The following is a 14,782-nucleotide window of genomic DNA, read 5'->3' on the forward strand; positions in this document are numbered from 1 at the left end:
TTCTTTTAAGAAATTCTTTAGCTTTTGAATGTTAAGGTAATCGCTGGTTCAAAATTTTCCATTCTTGTATCTCTACCATGATGGGAATGCTTAACAAGTTTCTTTTGTGAAATCCTCTAGCTTTGAACGCTAAGTTAACTCGTTTAATTTGAAATGTCCATTCCTTTAGCATTGGTAGTATAAAGTCTCAAATTCTTTTAAAATCCTTTGGCTTGGAATGTCAAGGTATCTTTTTCGGCCATTTTAGTTTTCGGTCTTTGACGTACGAACATGATTCCCTATTCATAAGGATACGTATGCAACCTTCCAGCAGATTCAGTCCATCTTAGTTCGTTTTCTTCCTTCTTAGGGAACAAAAGTTTGAGATACTAGTTAATCTAGGGGCATTTTTCCCAAGGAGAAAATAATAAAAACAATCTGCATTACATGAATCATTTACATGATCGAAAATGCAGTACATCATTAAATGAATCACGTATATTGGTCGATCATCATTCAACCTTTATTTGCATTACCGTTCTACAATCGTGTCGGGGTTGGGATTTTAAAACCATTTCTTTTGGTTTTGAAAAAAAAGAAAGTGGAACTACGTATGGACCTGATTTCTCTCTCGTGAGGATAGGAAGGAAACATATCAAATAGGTTTGGTCACATGTCCATGCATGTTTACTAAAAAAATCTCATCATTCTAAAGTGAAAGAAGATAAAGATCTCTCCCGTTGAAACATACCATGGACACAATGAAACGAGTAGGCTTTAGGATTGAATCATAAACTAGAGACTATTTAGGTGCAAAGTGAGTTTGAATACCTCATTTAAAAATTTCATAAGAAGAATTATCTATCATAGTTCATTTTCGTGTCTTGTGGATTTTTAAAATATTTTTAGACTTCACAAAGTTGTGTTGACGTTCAAACCTTAGTCTCAAGGCTGAGCATATTAGGGAAATTGTCTAGCTTCTAAAAAATGATGAATAAAGAGATTAATTTGAAATACTAAGAAATCGGGCAAAAAGAAATAAATGAGAAAAGTATTCATCACAAGGTTGAGATAATGAATGCATTACTCGACAATCTCGCTAGGTATGTTGATCTGTTAGATATACCGATGATACTCCAACAAAACAGAAAAGAAAATGGTCACTTCTGTGAAGGATACAACATTTTACGGATGTATATGAAGTCTCTATATGGTTGTTGTACGCTATGTTTTCATATATAGCTATCTAGTACTATCATTTTTCAAGAATGTTGTTATTGTAACGCATTCGATTCCTCGAAATGCATCGTATCTACAAAAGGTAGAGTAAAAGATGCACGACCCATGTATTTTTTTATAGATTTTACATGTTAAGGTTACAAAATTGGTGCCTATTTGATAAAAGTGTAAGGTCCAATTCTCCAAACTCTGTCCATGTGGAGCATTCTATAGACACTTAAACTTTACACCCCAAAATTAAAATAAATTTTTCCGGTCTAGTATAATGTTAATACTTTATTATTGGACTAGACGAGCAAAAATTAGAAATAACTTTTTGGAATTGGCTTAGAGTGACCCTCGAGTAGCAGTCCAAATTCCATTTTTTAATATACTTGAGCTTCATATGTTTGCATAAGTTTAGAATGAATGTCTTGAAAAATCATGAACTTTAAGTATAATATTTATGTTGGACAAAATGTACCAAACAACTAGTTCGGGGCTTGTTTGTGTCCAAACATCATTTTTCATAAAAAAAAATGGAATTCGGGAAACCTGAAATATTCAGATGACTAGTTGAAAAAATTATAAATTTTGAGTATAATATTGTTGTCAACAATTTTATACAGAAGTCCTTAAAAATGGAAAAATTGTCAAAAAACGAGTTGAACTAGGCGAGTATAGAGCGGGTCAACAGAAGTCAACGTGTCAGGTCGTGCCCCAAAAAATTCAAAATACGCGTGTGCTGACGTCATGATGATGCCAAGTGCGAGGTTATTTGAAAAATTCTGAAATCATGTGTATTTGGGGTGTTGTTTGCTGAAGAGATCTCGTAAGGGACTCTCAACTTGGAAAAATCACCCATTTCACTCTACTCAACTAAATTAGCTATTCTTGGATGATTTGGAAAGCTTTAAAAGTCATCTACGATGTTCGTTTGTCAAAGGGTATTCAAGGAGGTTGCCTCATTAATTTGAGTAAGGTTGATTCATTTGCAAAGTTTAACACTTACTCATGAGAGAGGGCTTGGAGAGAAAGCAACCAATTGAAGAATAATTGGAAGGTGATTCCATCGAGGTTCCATCTTGCTCCGACGAGTTCGATTCCAGTTTGTTCTTCTTTGTTTTTGTTTCTTTAGGTAGGTCTCTCTTAGCTTGTTAATGTTAATTCATGTAAGACGTTGGTTCTGTCCATCGACGTCGACATTATGTTGATTCTTACAGTTTGTTAATAAAATTTCAGTTTGTATTTAATTGATGAATTGTTATTTTAATGCTTGTTTGATTGCTTGATAAACCTAGCTGTTAGAGTCCCTATGCTATATTAAGTCTTGTTAGAAGAGGCTAGGCCGATACTAGCCTCATTTCTCAATTCTAGAAGTCACCTGAATCTTCATGTTTTGTTCATCAGAGAAAGAACTGTCGACTAGTGCTTCAAAGACAATCCAGACCGCCTCCTTGACACAATGAAGGCATAACTGAGGTTCTGAAGGAAAAGAAGCAATCTTTCGACGGGCGCAGAGCCAATGCGTCGACGGATAACGAGTTATAGACGATAACCGTTTATGATTTCTAGATTTGCAAAGGAATCATCCTTAGATTCCCCTATTCCTTGTTTTTGTTAGTTGAAACGTATCCCTAGGATGTTCATTAGATTGGCGAGCCTCCGTAGTGACGAGCTCCAGTCTTCTAGAGTAACGACGAGGCCAGGACGATGCTTTATCGGAGAATCTGAAGTCCGATCGGAGGAACAGAGCATTCCTCTATTCTTCGTTGCTGGATTCCTTGTCACAAAGTAGACAATATCTAGACAAAGCAAAACTGTAGCTGATTCTAAGGCGCCTTCTGAGTGGTAAGGTTAGGCGGAGATTCTATGTGCAGCCACGACGTCGAGATGGAGAAAACATCGATAGAGCTGAAGGAAGACACCGAAACTTTTATGCAACTTTTCTTGTTTTGGAATTTTCGATTCCTCCAAGATCCTATGTGCATTCATGTTGGCCCTCAGACTTGTCGAATGTTTAAATCTATCTAAAACATTTAATTCATAATTAGTGATTTAATTCATAATTAATTAGACCCCTAGACTATTTGCCATTATAATTTCAACCCCAAATTTCAAGATTCGAATCTTTTCAAAAAATTCGAATTTATTTGGTCCATGGACTATTATTAACTTCAATTCGGCCTTCAAACTTTATATTCATAATATTTTGGATATGAACTTTCTATTTTAAACTTTTGGGAAATTTTCTTAAAGGTTTGTTTGTTTCCTTTTATACCAAACAACCTTTAATCTTCAATTAGAGCCTCTAAATGATTTAAGAAAAAATCCAAAAATTTAGGGATGGTCAAAAATATTATTTCCAAAGATAATAATGTTTTCCCATAATTTTTGGGGCTCATTTAAAAATGGCTTATCTTGGAACGCTCATATCTGGAGCTCCGTAGCCCGAAAATTTTCGCACGAGGTTCATAAAAATATTGATCATCTTCTTTGAAATTTTTAGAATTTTCCGAAATCGTTCGAAAAAATGCTCATTTTAGCGTATCATATCATCTCAAAACCCCGAAAAAAGTTCCGTAATAGAGTGCAAATTGTTTCTAAAAAAAATATGTTCGACATGCACAAGAACTATAGAGATTTTCCAACTCTTTGAAAAAATTCTTGATTTCGGTTGTTGCATACTTAGACGCTCTATTTCTCCTCTTCGTTTATTAATCCATATTCTAGTATACTTGTGAAGTCCTTCGCGTGCAAGGATTTACAGTCTATACCAACAAGCAAAACCTTCAAGAAAATTGACAAATATGAGAGTTCACAATATGATTCACATGACTGCATTTGAGGTTACCTTTCATCTTCTTTAAATTTAAGAAAACCAAACAAGAGTCAAGAATCACATTTGTACTAAGCATAAGGTATCAGGTTAAATAGACTTAAAATACGATAAAGGGAATCAAGAGAATTCTTATGGCATGATTCCAACCTTTATTAGAATCTAATTAGAGCTATGATTACTCCTTCTGGATTATAGACAATGTTAAGATATATACACAAACAAAAGAATTATGAACTCAGAATGCAAATGTGTAAAATACCTTCACAAATAAATGGCCAACTACATTTAGTAGAGACTATCCCACGGGATAGGCGCATAGGACATAACTACTGCGACCCTTTCCTCATTCGTAACAATGTACCGAACCCTTATTCTGTGAATACTCTATCTTCCTTCTTTAGTTTCTTCTTGAACATTTTTTGAACACGAAATTACTATGTTTTTGAATTCAACCGGATTACTATGTTTTTGAACACGTACTAATCTAGAACATGTACAACCAATCAAGGAAAGATCAATGATATAGAACTCCACTTTAGTTCATCATCTCAAAACAAATAGGAAAACATCATATATGAATAGTTCTTCTATCTACTTTTTGTGAGATTCGAGAGGAAGGTAAGCCATAAGAATCTATAGCATAATTTTCATAAAAAAACATTTTTCTAAAAAATGCATGAGCTGTATTTACCATTCTTTTCATGCGTCTCCTTCACTAGTAGAGCACTCGAAAGGATAGGTCAGGCATGAGACTGACCAACTTTGGATCGCACAAAATGCTCTTAAAGACAGAGCATTCAAATGAATAAGTTTATATTATGATTAGATCTTGCATGCCCTAAAAAAAAGACGTTAAGCGAACACTAAAATTGATAGACAGTTCAGATGGAAGAAAAACCTACATACATAAAACTTCTAAACGTGAGGGTAAAGGGCAAGAATTAAACAAATACAACGTCTCACCCGTAGACGGATCATTCTTTGAGAACACATTGTTAGTCATCTCAATTATAGATGCATTATTCCTCAAGAATGAATTGTAAAGTGTCTCACCCATAGACGCATCATTCTTCGAGAATATGATATAATCCATCTCTACAAGAGGTGAATTATCTTTGAAGAATACATTGTATGGCGTCTTACTTATAAACATGTCGTTTTCGAGAACACGTTGTTATTCATCTCAACCAAAGATGCATAATCCCTTAAGAGCGTGTTATATGGAATTTCACCCTTAGAAATACATTTTTCAAGATCACATTGTAAGACATCTACACTAGAGATGTATTATTCCTTAAGAACACATTGTAATGTGTCTCACCTGTAGAAATATCATTCTTTGAGAACACGTTGTAAGCCATCTCAACAGGATAAATATAATTCCTCAAAAATGCCTTGTAAGGAATTTATCTCACTTGGTTGATAAATATAATTCCTCAAAAATGCCTTGTAAGGAATTTATCTCACTTGTAGATGCATCATTCTTTGAGAATATATTTCCAAACGTCTTATTTGATGATGCTTAGTCCTTGAGGGATGAGTTGACATATATCCAAACTCTAGCCAGAATTAAATGATTAATTGACGAGAGATTAATGAGAAGAGCGTTAATCTAAAACAATGATGTTGTTAATCTAAAACAATGATGTTATTGTACAAGATAAAAATTGCTTAGATTCTGATCTTACATTGTTTAATGTGATCTTTATTTTCTTTTGTACATAGAGAATCTATTCTTTAAAGTGTATTCGAAAAAGTAAAGCAATGAATACTAGAGTTTATAGTCAACCCCATAATTAACGTTCACGTCGAATCTCATCTGGGATTAAGAATTTAATGGTAGGTTGACTATTTTAATTTTTTAATAAATATCACGACTCGATAGTCGACACATAATTTCTTAAAATTACGAAAATGATTTGAGCGTATACATGCCCTGATCAGAGATTTTTATGAGTTAAATGTTTGGTTATATAGGAGAAATGACTAAAAGTGCTATGTCTAAAAATTCCTTAAAGGTCTCTACTACAATAATTTTGGCATTTAAAAATATATTTCAACACTTGACATTTTAGTTTTTTCTTTTTTAACTTAATGCTAAGGATTATTGTCCACATTTGTGTGAATCTTTTGATTTTTGTTTACAATGTCTTGAACATTTATAAAATCAAATATGTATAAGCATAAAAAGTACCAGAATGAACGTACAAGAATATAAAACACTACAAAAGAAAGAAAGGGTTAGAAAAAACCTCACATGCATCTCATCAAAACTAACCATCTGAAACAAAATCTTCCTAAACTTTTCATTCTATTTTCTTATTCGTGCTATTTATTAATGCACAATTATCATAAGTACGTCGAGGGAAATTCCAATTAATAAAAACAGTTAGAAGCTCAGTCAAATGTGAAATATCCCCAATAAGATCATTACAAAGAAATGAAGGTTCAAATAGTTCTTGTTTGATAATTTCTTTGGTGTTCAGTTATTCAGTTGTTTGAAACTCAGTTAGTATTTTTAACAAAACTAGGTTCTTTCTAGTTTTATTTCTTGAAACTCATTTCCCTCTTTTTGAGTTTTTTTTTTAATAAAATAGAACTAGGTCATTAAAAAAAAAAACTAACCATCTGTATAAAGAGTTTTAGAAATTCTATTAAATAATGTTTAAATATAAAACATCCTCATGATCTATTTTATATTTTTTAGACAAGTGGTTCGAAAGATATGGTCATGCATAGTGAAAAAAAGTTTATTTTTTTTTAATGTTTTAGTTATTTATTTATTTTGGTATTATATTAGAAAATAATAAACACATAAAATAAAATATAAACCAAACAAAAACTTACACAAAGCAAACAAAATAAATTAATAAAAATAATTCTTGATTGTTGAGTAAGTTTTCTCGGTAAATGTCATAATCTGGAAAGCGGCTTGACGTCGAAAACATAGCCAGACCAGAAAATGCAAAATGCAGTTGGACAGCTAACAGACGGAGAAAGGATAAATTTTCTCAGTCAAAAACATAATTTAGACACCTTATTTTTAACACCTAAAATTTAAATAAATATGTCTAGTCTAGTATGATGAAAATACTTGATTGTTAGACTAAGAAACCAAAAAATAAAAGCTCAATTTCAAAATTACTCCAAACGTTGATTTTTTATAATACTCAAAATCTGGATAATCCAATATTTTCAGATTGACAGGTTTGAAAATCATGAGTTTTTAGTTTAAAATTGCTATTTTAATATATGGTTTATGCCCCCAAATGCCATTCAAATCAATTGGTTAGAAAATTTATGAATTTTGAGTATAATATTGCTATTTTCAATTTATGAATTTTAGACTTAGGAGACGTCTTCCTGCTAGCCACTGATCCCTTAGCTTTAGAGGATGATTTTCTTTTAAAACTCCTTGACTTATTGTTAGGTTTTAGATTGCCAGACTTGCTGGCTGCATCTAACTTAATTTTCAGCCAACTAACAGTCGTCGAAACTTAAGTTATTTCATTCTTCAAAGCTAACTCCTCATGGATTGGATCATATTCAGTGTTAGTTAGACTCCCTTTGACAAAACTTATTGGTTTAAGCTTGTCAGTTGCTGAGTTTAACTTCTTACAAGATTGGTTTGGGTCATTGCTATAAAATCCTAAACCGAATTTGGATCCAGCAGGTTTCAACAAACTAATCAGATATTTGAAAGGTTCTCCAAACCTTGTCTAAGAGTTAACAATATAGTTTAACCTTTTGTTTTCAGAATATAGAATTTGTATCTATTATTTGAGCATCTCATTCTCAGATGAGATCTCGACCTTGCCATTTTCAAGAGTGTTTGATTCTAGAGTTTGAAATAAAATAGGTTAAGACACTTCAGAAGAAGATTTTATTTCATTCTTAGACTCTGATAGCTTTCTATACTCTATGACCATGTCATTTAGTGCAGCTACCAGTTATTCCCTTGAATTTTTTAAGAAGAGAAGTCAAATACCTCATATTCTTGAGCTTCTTCTTCTTCTTCTTCTTCTTCTCTTTCCATGAAGTAAGCAACCTCATCATCATCACTGTCGCTAGAAGATGAATCAGAATCACTATAGTTCCGTTGGCTCTTCCCGTCGCCTACCAAGAGAGCCTTCAGCTCCATTTATTCGTCCTTCTTCTTCTCCTCGCACTTCGGCTTTCCGACATTCCGATTGGTAATGACCTAAAATACCATAGTTAAAACACTTTACATTAGCTTTAGATTTCTTATTGTCATTGATATTTGAGTTAGAATTGCTCTTCTTCATGAAGTTTCCAAATTTCATCACTAAGAGAGACATAGCATCGTTGTTGAGCTGTTGAGAAATTGTCTTCACATCAGGGGAAACTGATGGCTCTTCTGTAGTCACCAAGGATTTAGTAATGATGGTGGATGAGGGTTTATCTTCTTTAATCCTTGAGTTCAAGTCGAACTCATAGGCCTTGAGATTATAAAACAAATCGAAGAGCCCGATCTTGTTGAGGTCTTTGTATTCCCTCATTGCCATCATCTTTAAGTCCCACTCCCTTGGTAAAGTTTGCATGACCTTGATAGAAATCTCCCTGTTGCTTTAGGTCTTGCCAAGAATGGATAGGGTGGAGATAACCTTGTTGAACCTTGCGTCAAACTCAGTCATTGTTTCTCCAGAACGCATTTTGAAGTTGTCGAACTGCTAAGTGGCAACCATGATTTTGTTCTTTTTGGCCTGCTCATTGCCCTCACACAGTTGAGTGAGTCTGTCAGATTTCCTTGGTAGTTTCACACTCGATGATGTAGTTGAACATGTAGTCATCAAAAGATTTGTACAGAACGTCCAATGCCATGTTGTTGATATTGTTCCTCCTCTTATCTTCGCTGGTCATTTTTGATTTCTCCTTTTCGATCTTGATGAGACCATATGTGATAACACTCCACATGTCATCATGAAGAGAGGAAAGATGAGCATGGACTCTCTTCTTCCACACAATATAGTTTTCTTTTGAGAAGTATGGATTGCGATATCATTAGCATCTTTGGATATGATCGTCATTCTTGAAGATAGCTTGAGATTAGAAATAGGGCTCGGATACCAATTGATAGGATCAGTATAATTAATAGAGATGGGGGTCTAACTATTGATGACAACTTCTAGAAAACAGTTTGATAGAAATCATATTAGAGATTAATATCACTTTCTATTATTCACAAACCCTTGTAATCTCTTGAATCAATTCAAGTGCGGAAACGTTTGCTCAGGTTTGAAGCTATGAACCAATGAAAGAATGAAAAACATAATGTAAATGACACAGCAAGTTGTTTATGGATGTTCAGAGCAAACTCTCCTACATCACCCCTTCTTCCAACAACCGGAAGGATTCACTATACTTCTTTGAATCAAATACAGTTTACTGGATAGCTAACTGTTGAACAGAACAACCTTTGTTTATCTTACAATGGCTGCATAGACCACCTTAGTCATTGAATGGAGACTCGACACTAGTGAAATTCAATTGGATTGTGTCTTAGTTTTACAACAATATGTAAAATTCCAATTTTGAGTCCAAGTGACTCAAGTTATGAATGATTAACGTAGGCATGTTCGGTTTAATCTTATTACACACACATCGTCTTGTACCTAGGATTTTCTAGTTTTCGAGCTTCAATCTGAAATGGGGATCAAATGGATATTGTAGGAGACTCTTTAAACTTTCCAAGATCATACAAAACTATAAAGTTTAGAGGCTTGTGTGAATTTTTGAAGTTAAGGATCCTTCAGTCGAAGAATATCAAATCAAAGGCATTTGGGAACTTTTTTAAATGAAGTTCTTGTTGACATCACTCGCGCATTTTGTAAACTTAAGGTGCGCAGGAGTGCTATATTGACTTCCGTTGAACTAGCTTTGAACCGCTTGATTTGACTCGGTTTTGACTTTACTACCCTTTTAAAATACTTCTACACAAAATTGCAAAGAGCAATATTATACTCAAAATTCAAAATTTTGAACCAGTTAATCTGAATGTTTCAGCTTTCCCGAATTTCAACCTCTTATGAAAAATGACGTTTGGGTACAAAAACAAGCATTGACATAGTTTTCTATATATATTGCCCAACATCAATATTATACTCAAAATTAATGATTTTCCAAATTGATCATTCTGAACATGTTGTATAATCTGAATTCTAAGTATTTTCAAAAATTTATATTTGGACTACTTTCAAATAGCCATTTCTAGCCATTTTTTGAAAGTGTTTTTGTTTTTTATTTTTCTTGTCCAATAATCAAGAATGAACATCATATTAGAGACTGAGAATATTTTTTAATTTTGGGATATAAAAATGAGGTGTCTTTAACATTAAAATATAAAACCAAAATATTAATAAATTGTTTTTTAATGGCTTGAAACAATCTCTTCTAAGATGATACTGTAGATATGAATTACATCTCAAATAAAAGAATGTGATTCTGGTAAAAGAGACGTTCATCTAATTTTAGCTTAAGTGAAACGTTAACCTGAACTGTGTCAAAATATATATTATTCATCTACTTTTATCTTATGTGAAATCCTAACTCTAATTAGGTTAAAATCTAGAAGTTCAATCTACTTTAAGCTTATGTAAAAAGTTAACCTGAACCAGGTCAAAACCTTTATTATTCCCCTACTTTTAGCTTATGTGAAAATCTAACCCTAGTATAGTCAAAACCTATATTTTCATCTTCATTTAGCTTATGTGAAAAGCTAACCCTAGTTGGATTATTCATCCACTTTTAGCTTATGTGAAAAGCTGACCTTAGCCAGGTCAAAAGCTAGACGTTCATCTAATTTTAGTTTATGTGAAAAGCTAACCCTAACTAGGTCAAAACTAGATGTTCATATACTTGTAGCTTATGTGAACATTTAATCCTAGCTAGGTCCAAATCTAAAGGTTCATCTATTTTTAACTTATGTGAAAAGATAACTCTAATCGGATCAAATGCTAAATTATTCTCTTAATTTAGCTTATTTGAGAATCTAACCCTAGTTGGGTTAAAAACTAGACTATTCTTCTAGTTTTAGCTTATATGAAAACCTAATACTTAGTGGGTTGAAAGCTATACGTCATTATACTTTATTTTATGTGAAAAGTTAATAATTAGATGGATAAAAATCTGACATCACAAACTTTTAACTTATGTGAAAAGCTAATCCTAGTCAGGGCAAATCCAAAAGATACTAGTTTCTTTTTCTTAGCATCCAAAGATTGAGTTGAACGACCTTAGTTTATATGGATTCAACGTGAGGTGGATGTCAATAACAACCGCATGTCTCCCAAATGAAGTGCATCATTTTTTATTTAATAAATAAAAAAATAAGTTCGAGAAATTATAAATTGAGTAATTCAAATGTAGTGCCTATTTTTAAAGCTTAGACATGTGTGTTACTAAACAAAGTATTTTATCCAAACTCTTTACGAGAGGTCATTTATACACTCATTTTATCCATCAAATTATTACAAATAATCGTTAGCCAACAAATTTAATTTCATAGATATTTATTTTGACTGATTGCACGAGATTATAAAAAAATAATTGATTTGAAAGATGTTGTATTAATTTGATTCTAAGTTAATTAAATTCTTGACTACTATTTTAATAAAACAAAAATAAAATTACCAAATAATAATAATACTATTAATAATATATTTGTTAGGATCATGATCAACGATAGAGACAGGGGTCTACTTACGTTGAACGCTTATACACACTTCGTTTGATATTAACTCTGTTAGAAGTTCATATTTGTTTCTACTATACGTAAGTCGTCACAAACTTTTGAACGGAGTCAAATGCGGAAGTGTTTGTTTCGACTTGAAACTATACAAGAAGATTAAGATGATGCAATAGAAAAGAACACAAGATACCAAAGATGTTTATGGATGCTCGGAGTAAAAACTCCCACGTCACCCCTTCTTCTCATACTTGAGAAGGATATCAAGTAGAAAATTTGGTTAAATCCAACACTTGTACAAACCTAGTCGAACAATCAGGACTTAGTTACTGCTTGCTTCGAACTCCTAGCACACTTACTATGTGAAGCAAAAACAAAATCTGTCAACTTACAATACTAACCAACTCACACAGAATAGCTAGTATTGTAATACACTTTTAACACTCTAACAAACTTGAAGGCTTATGAAACTTTGAGATCTTGAGTGAGTTGTGAATATAAATTGAGAGTTTGAGGATTCGTAAAGCTTTTTTGTCTCAAAGATCAGATCAGATATGATTAAGTAGGTTGTCCTTGGTCTTCTTAAGTGGGCATATGTCAACGGACATATTTGCTGCTCAACGGATATATCTGCTTCATAAGACATCTGTCTTAATCTTGATTAGTTGATTTCAGAAAAGTACCTCAGGGAGGATCCTCTTTGATCTTGTCTGTATTTGGATGATAATAATCCAAGATTTTCATTAATGGGATAATGTTTTCGAGGAGCGTATATCTTAGAAATTTTTATTTGTCTTTGGTTCTTTTAACATAGCTCTACTGCCAAAAGATCTTTATTAGTCTTTGTACAAATGTGGAAATAAATACTAGAGACATGTAAAACTGTCTTTTGATAATACAGAAAGCGTTCTGTTGGGTCAAATTATTTTGACTACGGGTCAAAGTATTCTGACTAATGGAATTTTGATGATGAGTGTGTATAAAACTCAAAGAAGAAATCTAAGCCGTCAAATTGTCCTTATGAAGGTGCATTAAAACATGCTAAATTAAACTAAGTCTGAATGAGGTTCATTAGAATTATAGGCTATTAGACGTACAGTTAACAGGCGTAGTTAGACGTATAGTCTAACAGATACGTAGTTAGACATGCTGTCTAAAAGATACGTAGTTAGACGTGAAGTCTAACAGATGTGTAGTTAGACGTGCAGTCTAACAGATACGTAGTTAGACGTGCAGTCTAACAGAGGCGTAGTTAGATGTGTAGTCTAACAGATACGTAGTTAGACGTGCAATCTAATAGGCGTAGTTAGACGTATAGTCTAACATATACGTAGTTAAACGTGTAGTCTAACAGATACGTAGTTAGACGTGTAGTCTAATAGATGTAGTTAGACGTGCAGTCTAACAGATACGTAGTTAGACATGCAGTCTAACAGGTGTAGTTAGACTTGTATTCTAACATATACGTAGTTAAACGTGTAGTCTAACAGATACGTAGTTAGACGTGCAGTCTAATATACGTAGTTAGACGTGCAGTCTAACAGATACGTAGTTAGACGTGCAGTCTAAAAGATACGTAGTTAAACGTGTAGTCTAACAGATACGTAGTTAGACGTGAACTCTAACAGATACGTTGTTAGACATGCAGTCTAATAGATACGTAGTTAGACGTGCAGTCTAACAGATACATAGTTAGACGTGCAGTCTAACCGATACGTAGTTAGACGTGCAGTCTAACCGATACGTAGTTAGACGTGCAGTCTAACAAGCGTAGTTAGACGTGTAGTGTAACAGGCGTTGTTAGACGTGCAGTCTAATAGATGAGAGTTAAACGTGCAGTCTAACTACTTCAGATTAGTCTGAAGGGAAACGTAGTTAGACGTGTAGTCTAAAAGATGAGAGTTAGACGTGCAGTCTAACTCCTTTTGATTAGTCAGTAGGGAAACGTAGTTAGACGTGTCGTCTAACAGATGAGAGTTAGACTTGCAGTCTAACTCCTTCAGATTAGTCTGAAGGGAAACGTAGTTAGACATGTTGTCTAACAAATTAGAGTTAGACATGCAGTCTAACTCCTTCAGATTAGTCTGAAGGGAACCATAATTAGACGTGTTGTCTAATCCTATTAGACTAGGTGGTCTAATGGATCCTTCTATTAGATGGGGGCGTCTAACTTCATTAGACTTGAACGTCTAATTGAAGCACGTCTAATGCCATGCTTAAGAAGTTGTTTAAAGCTAGGATCCATCTATCCACGATCAACTAGTTGTATGCAACTCCTACTCCACAATTCCGTGCAAATTAGTACGAAAGCCAGTTGCAACCAATGAACTAATGCCACGTAAGCAAATATTCTTCTCACTACTTGTTTTTACAGGAATATCCTAAAAGAATATTTGGTGCACTACCAGATTGGTACGACCACGATCATGATGCATAGAGTCTGTTGTACCTTTGTACTATGGAGGATTTCTAATGGGTATTCGCCACGTGTCATTATAGAAGATTCGACCATTGGTAACTGCTCCCTATTTAAAGATCCTCAAGGACAACGAATGAATTAAGGAATCAATCAGAGAACTTATCGAACGAATACGCGCGAACATAAAATCCAATACACGAATTGCTTTCTTTCTTTACTGTGTGTACATCAAGAGAGAGATAGAAACAAAGGATTGTCTAGCTGAGTAATATTCTTTAATATATTGTAAGTTGAATAGAGTCTGTTCTATTCAACAGTGAGCTAGTCGTGCAACTGTATTTGATTCTAAGAAGAGTATAGAGAATCCTTCCAGTGGTTGGAAGAAGGGGTGACGTAGAAGAGTTTTTCTCCGAACATCCATAAACAGCTCTTTGTGTCATTTACATTCTGTCATCTTCTTCTTATTTGGTTCTTAGCTTCAAACCTAAGAAAATGTTTCCCTACATGAATCGTTCAAGAGTTTCCAAGGGTTTGTGAAAAATAGAAAGTGATTTAAATCCCTAACAGGATTTCTATTAAATCGTTTATCCGAAGTCGTCATCAATAGCCAGACCCTGTC

The sequence above is a fragment of the Impatiens glandulifera genome, chromosome 8 (genome assembly GCF_907164915.1).
Source record: "Impatiens glandulifera chromosome 8, dImpGla2.1, whole genome shotgun sequence".
Lineage (NCBI taxonomy): Eukaryota > Viridiplantae > Streptophyta > Magnoliopsida > Ericales > Balsaminaceae > Impatiens > Impatiens glandulifera.